This window comes from Anomaloglossus baeobatrachus, chromosome 4 (genome assembly GCF_048569485.1).
Source record: "Anomaloglossus baeobatrachus isolate aAnoBae1 chromosome 4, aAnoBae1.hap1, whole genome shotgun sequence".
Taxonomy (NCBI): Eukaryota; Metazoa; Chordata; class Amphibia; order Anura; family Aromobatidae; genus Anomaloglossus; species Anomaloglossus baeobatrachus.
The window spans coordinates 259895563-259903711 of NC_134356.1; positions in this window are offsets into that span (position 1 = coordinate 259895563).

Consider the following 8149-nt stretch of genomic DNA (forward strand, 5'->3'; position numbering starts at 1 on the left):
TGCCAAACTGTGATCTTTTAGGATATATACTGTACACTGGTACTCATGTATTTTTATGACATGGATTAATATAACTTGATGGTACTATTAGAAATGATACAATATTTCCCAGAGTACATTTTACTTGGAAACTTGGAAACCACAAATTACAATGGCATAAGCAGTTTAGTCATTGAATGCTAAAGTTGGAAAGTGAGACAATGGAAAGTGAACTGGACATTCTAAGTACCGTCTAGACATTCTTCCAAGTACAGATTTTGGGAAAATAATATGGTAAGGTAAACCAAGGATATAAGGAAACTAGTTTTAGGAATCAGTAGGTAAAAAAGTAGAGAAACTGTTCTTATACATGTGGTAATAACAATATAATGTTACTAAAACTAAGAACTAATGATAGAAGTAATCATTACAATCAATACTGCATAATAGTAAGATTTTAAATATTGTCAGGCAGATACTTTTTAAAGGTTTCTCCACAACTACAATTTTAAGATTAACCCCTTTGGAACAGGAGCCAGTGTTAACCTTAATGACCAAAACAAAGTTTTGAAATCGGACCAGTGTAATGTTATGTGGTAATAACTCTGGAATGCTGCAATTTATTCTCGTGATTCTAAAAAAAAAATTTCATGACCTACTGTACTTTATATTAGTGGTAAATTTAAGTTCACATGTTTTGCTTTTGTTAATGAAAATATCGAAATTTGGGCAAAAATGATAAAAAAAATTAGCAGCTTTCAAATTTTAATTTTTTATATCCCTAAACAAGTTAAGGCCCCGTCACACTAAGCAACATCGCTAGCAACATCGCTGCTAACTAACAACTTTTGTGACGTTGCTAGCGATGTTGCTGTGTGTGACATCCAGCAACAACCTGGCCCCTGCTGTGAGGTCGTTGGTTGTTGCTGAATGTCCTGGGCCATTTTTTAGTTGTTGCTGTCCCGCTGTGAAGCACACATCGCTGTGTGTGACAGCGAGACAGCAACAACTAAATGTGCAGGCAGCAGGAGCCGGCTTCTGCGGAGGCTGGTAACCAATGTAAACATCGGGTAACCAAGAAGCCCTGTCCTTGGTTACCCGATATTTACCTTTGTTACCAGCCTCCGCCGCTCTCACTGTCAGTGCCGGCTCCTGCTCTGTGCACATGTAGCTGCAGGACACATCGGGTTAATTAACCCGATGTGTCCTGCAGCTAGGAGAGCAGGGAGCCAGCGCTAAGCAGTGTGCGCTGCTCCCTGCTCTGTGCACATTTAGCTGCAGCACACATCAGGTAATTAACCCGATGTGTGCTGTAACTAGGAGAGCAGGGAGCCAGCGCTCAGTGTGCGCTGCTCCCTGCTCTCTGCACGTGTAGCTGCGTGCGCTGGTAACCAAGGTAAATATCGGGTTGGTTACCCGATATTTACCTTAGTTACCAAGCGCAGCATCTTCCACGCGGCGCTGGGGGCTGGTCACTGGTTGCTGGTGAGCTCACCAGCAACTCGTGTAGCCACGCTCCAGCGATCCCTGCCAGGTCAGGTTGCTGGTGGGATCGCTGGAGCGTCGCAGTGTGACATCTCACCAGCAACCCCCTAGCAACTTACCAGCGATCCCTATCGTTGTTGGGATCGCTGGTAAGTTGCTTAGTGTGACTGGACCTTTAGTTATGCTGTAAAAAATACTTAAGAGATAACATTTCCTATACGTCTACTTTACAAAATGCATTATTTTTCAACTGGCATCTTATTTTCTTAAAGGATGTGAGAAGGTGTAAACATTTATTAGCAATTTCTAGTTTGTTTTCAAGAAATTGTCCCAAGATTTTTGCTGGCATCAATAACTGTCATGGCGGCACCCGGATCTGTGGAAACTATAGATTCTGGCACTTTGTCTGCTAACTTCTCTGATGTCTGTGATCAGTGCAGGGAGATGCAGGTGTCGGCCCACAGACTTAGGCAGGCTAGCAAGAGTTAATCTCTCCTGGGTTGCTTGTTAGTCTCTATGATCACATGCTGTAGGGGAGACAGTCATGTCTGCTCCCTTCCTATATATGCTGACTGGTGTAGTCCATTAATACCATCAATAGCATATTGTCACGGGGTCCTTCTCCCATATCAATAGATAGATGGCTCTACAATCCAAAGAGCATTTATTCCAAGCAAGTCAAATGGTCCATAACATAATCCACAAAACAGAGGGTAAAATTAGTCCAGTAACACAAATATAGTCCGGTAAGCAATAAATGTCCAGGTCTCTCTCTGAGAAGTCCCAGCTTCTCCCAGAGGTTCAATCCATCTCCTGCTTCACTCTTGAAAGTCTCAAACAGACTGTCCAATTCTTCAGGTAAGCAGAGAGTTTAGGTGGATCTTACGCCCCCTCCCCCAACTTAGGAACAAAAGCCTGGCAGAGGAAGAATTAAACCTGCAAATGGGAAAATGTACAAACAAGGAACACAGAATGGACAGTGAACCATGCCCAAACATTAACCCACACAAAATGGTACACAATCCACAATATTCCACCATCACACATACCTATACTGGTCTGGTGATGTATTGTGATCCAGATTTACTGGTGATTATGGTGGATTGTTACCATCAGCAGTTGTGGTATTATCCTTGTTGTCTTTTTGTTGCTGCATTCCTGCTCTTTCATTTCTCTTTAGTCTCTGTTTTTTTCCTGAGTTTGAAGTGTGTCTCCACCTTCAGCGCTAGTCTGGAGGTCAGGGAGAGCTTAGGGTCCCCTAGCATGAGGGACAGTATCGGAACCCCTATCCCTCACTATTCTGCAGTGACATTGTGACATATATTTACAAAGCCTGTTTCTTTAGGGACCTATTCACATTGATATGGACTGTGAAGGACTTATATATTGGAAACTGCCCAAATTGATACCATTTTTTAAAAAAATGGCCGTTCTCAAATACTTAAAACTGTTGTCAGGATTTTTTTTAACCACTCAGGTACTACACAACAAATAATGCAAAGTGGAATGAAAAATATACAGTGCCTACAAGTAGTATTCAACCCCCTGCAGATTTAACAGGTTTACACATTCGGAATTAACTTCGCATTGTGACATTTGGACTGTAGATCAGCCTGGAAGTGTGAAATGCACTGCAGCAAAAAAGAATGTTATTTCTTTTTTTTTTTTTAATTGTGAAACGTTTATTCAGAGGGTCATTTATTATTCAACCCCTCAAACCACCAGAATTCTGTTTGGTTCCCCTAAAGTATTAAGAAGTATTTCAGGCACAAAGAACAATGAGCTTCACATGTTTGGATTAATTATCTCTCTTTCCAGCCTTTTCTGACTAATTAAGACCCTCCCCAAACTTGTGAACAGCACTCATACTTGATCAACATGGGAAAGACAAATGAGCATTCCAAGGCCATCAGAGACAAGATCGTGGAGGGCCACAAGGCTGGCAAGGGGTACAAAACCCTTTCCAAGGAGTTGGGCCAACCTGTCTCCACTGTTGGGAGCATCATCCGGAAGTGGAAGGCTTATGGAACTACTGTTAGCCTTCCACGGCCTGGACAGCCTTTGAAAGTTTCCACCCGTACCGAGGCCAGGCTTGTCCGAAGAGTCAAGGCTAACCCAAGGACAACAAGGAAGGAGCTCCGGGAAGATCTCATGGCAGTGGGGACATTGGTTTCAGTCAATACCATAAGTAACGTACTCCACCGCAATGGTCTCCGTTCCAGACGAGCCCGTAAGATACCTTTACTTTCAAAGCGTCATGTCAAGGCTCGTCTACAGTTTGCTCATGATCACTTGGAGGACTCTGAGACAGACTGGTTCAAGGTTCTCTAGTCTGATGAGACCAAGATCGAGATCTTTGGTGCCAACCACACACGTGACGTTTGGAGACTGGATGGCACTGCATACGACCCCAAGAATACCATCCCTACAGTCAAGCATGGTGGTGGCAGCATCATGCTGTGGGGCTGTTTCTCAGCCAAGGGGCCTGGCCATCTGGTCCGCATCCATGGGAAGATGGATAGCACGGCCTACCTGGAGATTTTGGCCAAGAACCTCCGCTCCTCCATCAAGGATCATAAGATGGGTCATCATTTCATCTTCCAACAAGACAACGACCCAAAGCACACAGCCAAGAAAACCAAGGCCTGGTTCAAGAGGGAAAAAATCAAGGTGTTGCAATGGCCTAGTCAGTCTCCTGACCTTAACCCAATTGAAAACTTGTGGAAGGAGCTCAAGATTAATGTCCACATGAGACACCCAAAGAACCTAGATAACTTGGAGAAGATCTGTATGGAGGAGTGGGCCAAGATAACTCCAGAGACCTGTGCCGGCCTGATCAGGTCTTATAAAAGATGATTATTAGCTGTAATTGCAAACAAGGGTTATTCCACAAAATATTAAACCTAGGGGTTGAATAATAATTGACCCACACTTTTATGATGAAAATTTATTAAACTTTAACTGAGCAACATAACTTGTTGGTTTGTAAGATTTATGCATCTGTTAGTAAATCCTGCTCTTGTTTGAAGTTTGCAGGCTCTAACTTATTTGCATCTTATCAAACCTGCTAAATCTGCAGGGGGTTGAAGACTACTTGTAGGCACTGTATACACTCCTTGACAGAAGTTCTGTTGCTTATCCATGTTATGTAAATAAAAGCTTATAACCTGACTTTAAATTCATCCATTGGTTTTATAAATTACTCTTTTGAAAGCTGAAACCCTCTCAAATTTGATTTAGGTTATGAAAATAAAGTTTATGCAAAGCTGAAATATTGATCATTTAATGAACACAGAAAGGTCAGATTTTGGCAAGACAAATGTTTTGTCGCCCACAGAAAGTAATGTGAAATTCAAACAAATAATTAACTTCTAATACAATGATATGTTGCATAATATTAGTGAATGAAGTTGTGGTGCTATTAGAGCCATATTTAATATTTTGTGTGACTTCCATGAGCTTGAAGGACTGCATCCATGTGGTTCAACAATGATTCATACAATTTATTGATGAAGTCATCAGAAATAGCAAAGAATGCAGTCTTACATGCCTCCCAGTTCATATAGAGATTCCATGGTTTTGTCTTCCAAGCTTCCTCTTTCATCTTACCACAAACATGCTCAATGATGTTCATGTCTGGTGACTGATCTGGCCAGTCTTTGAGCACCTTGATGTTCTTTGTCAGGAAGAACTTTGTTGTAGAGATGGATGTATGAGATGGAGCACCATCCTGCTGCAGATTTTGACCCCTTTTATGATTGGGAATGTAAGAGGTAGGTAACACTTCTTGATATTTTAGGCTATTGATATCACCTAACAGCTTTCAAATGTTTTGCACACCCCCATACTGAATGTAACCCCAGACCATGATCTTTCCACCACCAATCCTAACTGTTTTCTGGGTGTATTTTGGATCCATACAGGCTCCAGTAGGTCTCCTGCAATATTTGCGGTGGCTGTGGTGTAATTCAACTGAAGATTCCCCGAGGAAGCTGTTCTGCGAAACGCGTCGGGGCTTCCCCCACCATCACTTGGACCACTGACACGGCATCTATATTGACAACATAATATGGGTAAGCACTGCTCTAGAATTGAATAAGGTTTTATGGTTCCCTCACTGTGTGTGCCCTGTGGGGGCCCCCCCCTTTTTTTTTTATTGAATGTTTGGGACACCATTATACAGTAAAGCTGGAGCCAACACTCTTTAACACAATATGATGTTGTTGAGGTCCTAGTATGGAATTTTCCCGATTCCTTTTCCAAACATTGTCTGTATTTTATGTGTTTCTTTACATGACAGTGCCCCTAATCTCTGTTTTCGAATAAACATTATATTACTAATAGTGACGCATCTGTCTTTGATTATGCAAGGCTTCATGAAACTCAGTTATTTTCTCTTTTTTATCTATTATGTTATACTGAGTGGCCGTTTTTACTTGATGGAAACCCCATTTGTTACTCCCTTTAATCTTTCAGAATCCTACAAACTGTTCAAGTTGACACAGGGACTTGAGGTGACCATGCTTGTTGGAGCTCTGCTTCAGTGGAAGAGGGCTTTGGATTCTCTAACCAAGAAACGTTCCTCCTTAGCAGTTGTTTTGCGGGGTCTCCCGGACTTGTGCATGTCAAAAACATCTCCAGTCTCTTCAAATGTTTTTTTAATTCTTTGTACTTGACGCTGAGACACATTAAAGGTGCCAGCCACCTCTGCAGTGGATCTGGTCTTCAGCCTCTTGATAATCAAGGCTTTGGTGGCAGGGTGGATTTTTGGCATGTTGTCAGGAGTCAAGTTGCATTTCAAGTGAAGGTCTGGGGTGCTCGGTTTCTTTCTATACATACCCACTAATTAACTGATCATTTAGTGTGCACAGGTGAGGATGTAAACTAGGATTGGGTGCATTATATGACAAGGCGACAAAACATTTGTCTTGCCAAAATCTGACCTTTCTGTGTTCATTAAATGATCAATATTTCAGCTTTGCAGCAACTTTATTTTCATAACCTAAGCCAAATTTGGGAGGATTTCCGCTTTCAAAAGAGTAATTTATAAAACCAATGGATGAATTTAAACTCAGGTTATAAGCTTTTATTTACATAACATAGACAAGCAACAGAATTTCTGTGAGGGAGTGTATTTTTAATTTCTCCTCTAAAATGTTGCTTTAGCTTGCTTTCATTTTTACAAGAGATAACATGAAAAAATGTTATCTAGTTTCGTCTGAGCACATTGATACCTCACATGTGGTCAGAATCCTTTGGTTAGACAAACATCTGGGCTTGAAAGGTAAGGGGCACCACTGGAATTTTGGAACTCAAATTTGGCTGCATTAGATTGTGGGAACCAAGTCACATGTGCAGGACCCCTAAGGTGCCCAAAACAGCAAAAAAATAAATGACTCAATTTGTCCAAAGAACTCCCCTCAAGATTTGTGAGTATTTTTAATCTACAAGTACTACACAGAATTTGATAACATTAGATCGTCAAATTCAACATTTTCATTTTTTTTACATAATTTTTCTTTAGCCCCATTTTTTTCCTTTTTGCAAGAGGTAACGCGAAAAAGTAGACGCCATAGTTTGTCATCCTCTTTCTTCTGAGTGTGGCGATATCCCATATGTAGTCAAAGTTCTGTTTGTACATGTGGCAGGACCCAAAAGGGAAGTTTTAGTATGGTGCAGTACCTTGAATAGGCTGAAGCCAGGATCTGATGACCTGAACTGGACAGCACACACACCCACCTGTAAGACTGGAAAGTACTGTAGGCCCTGGCCACTCTAACCTTCGTGGATGGACAGAACCTGCACTGACCAGAGCTTCTGGTTCTAACATCTCCTCTATTGCAAGCAGTGCCCACAGATTGAATACAACGACTACTGACGACAGAAGCGGATGTTGCAGGAGCAGATTATGGTGGAAATGTGACAGTAGTGCCTCTTTTATGAAGGGCTACCATTCACCAGATATTGCACAGACCCTCTTACCATACAAGAATCAAGGATTCCCTACACTTGATACTCCAAATTGCCTTTAATTAAAACAGGAGAAGGAAAAATTTCTGAGTGGGTGAACCAAGGAACAATATCGCTTGAGGAGGGACTTATGAAACACATTAGGTATCTTTAAAGATTTAGCAGTTTCCTTCTCTGATACAGTGCAGGTTATACGCACCAGGTAGAACAAGCTCCCAACAATTGGTTATAGAAAAAAGAGATGAGTGGTATAGTATACAGATTCTTTACAGTAATTGAGTTAAGTTCACAATAGTCAATATAAGGTATGAGATCACCCTCTTTTTTATCAACAAAAACGAAATCGGCACCCACTGTTGACATGGAAGGCCTGATAAACCATTTTGGCAGATCATCTACTATATACAGTAATCTTTCATGGCCTGACGTTCTGGACTAGAAAGGTTATATATTTTATGATTGGAGAGATGGGAGTTACATACCAGGTCTCTGGGACAATCAAAGTTTCTGTATGGGGTAATTTTTCTGATTTGGACACGGAAAACACATCAGCAATATTTCTGAATACATTAAGTAAATTATTTGGAGCAGCTTTAGTCAGGTTTGCAGATAGGGACATACAGTGGTATGTAAAAGTTTGTGCACCCCTGGTCAAATTGACTGTTATTGTGAACAATTAAGCAAGTTAAAGATGCAATGATCTCTAAAAGGCATA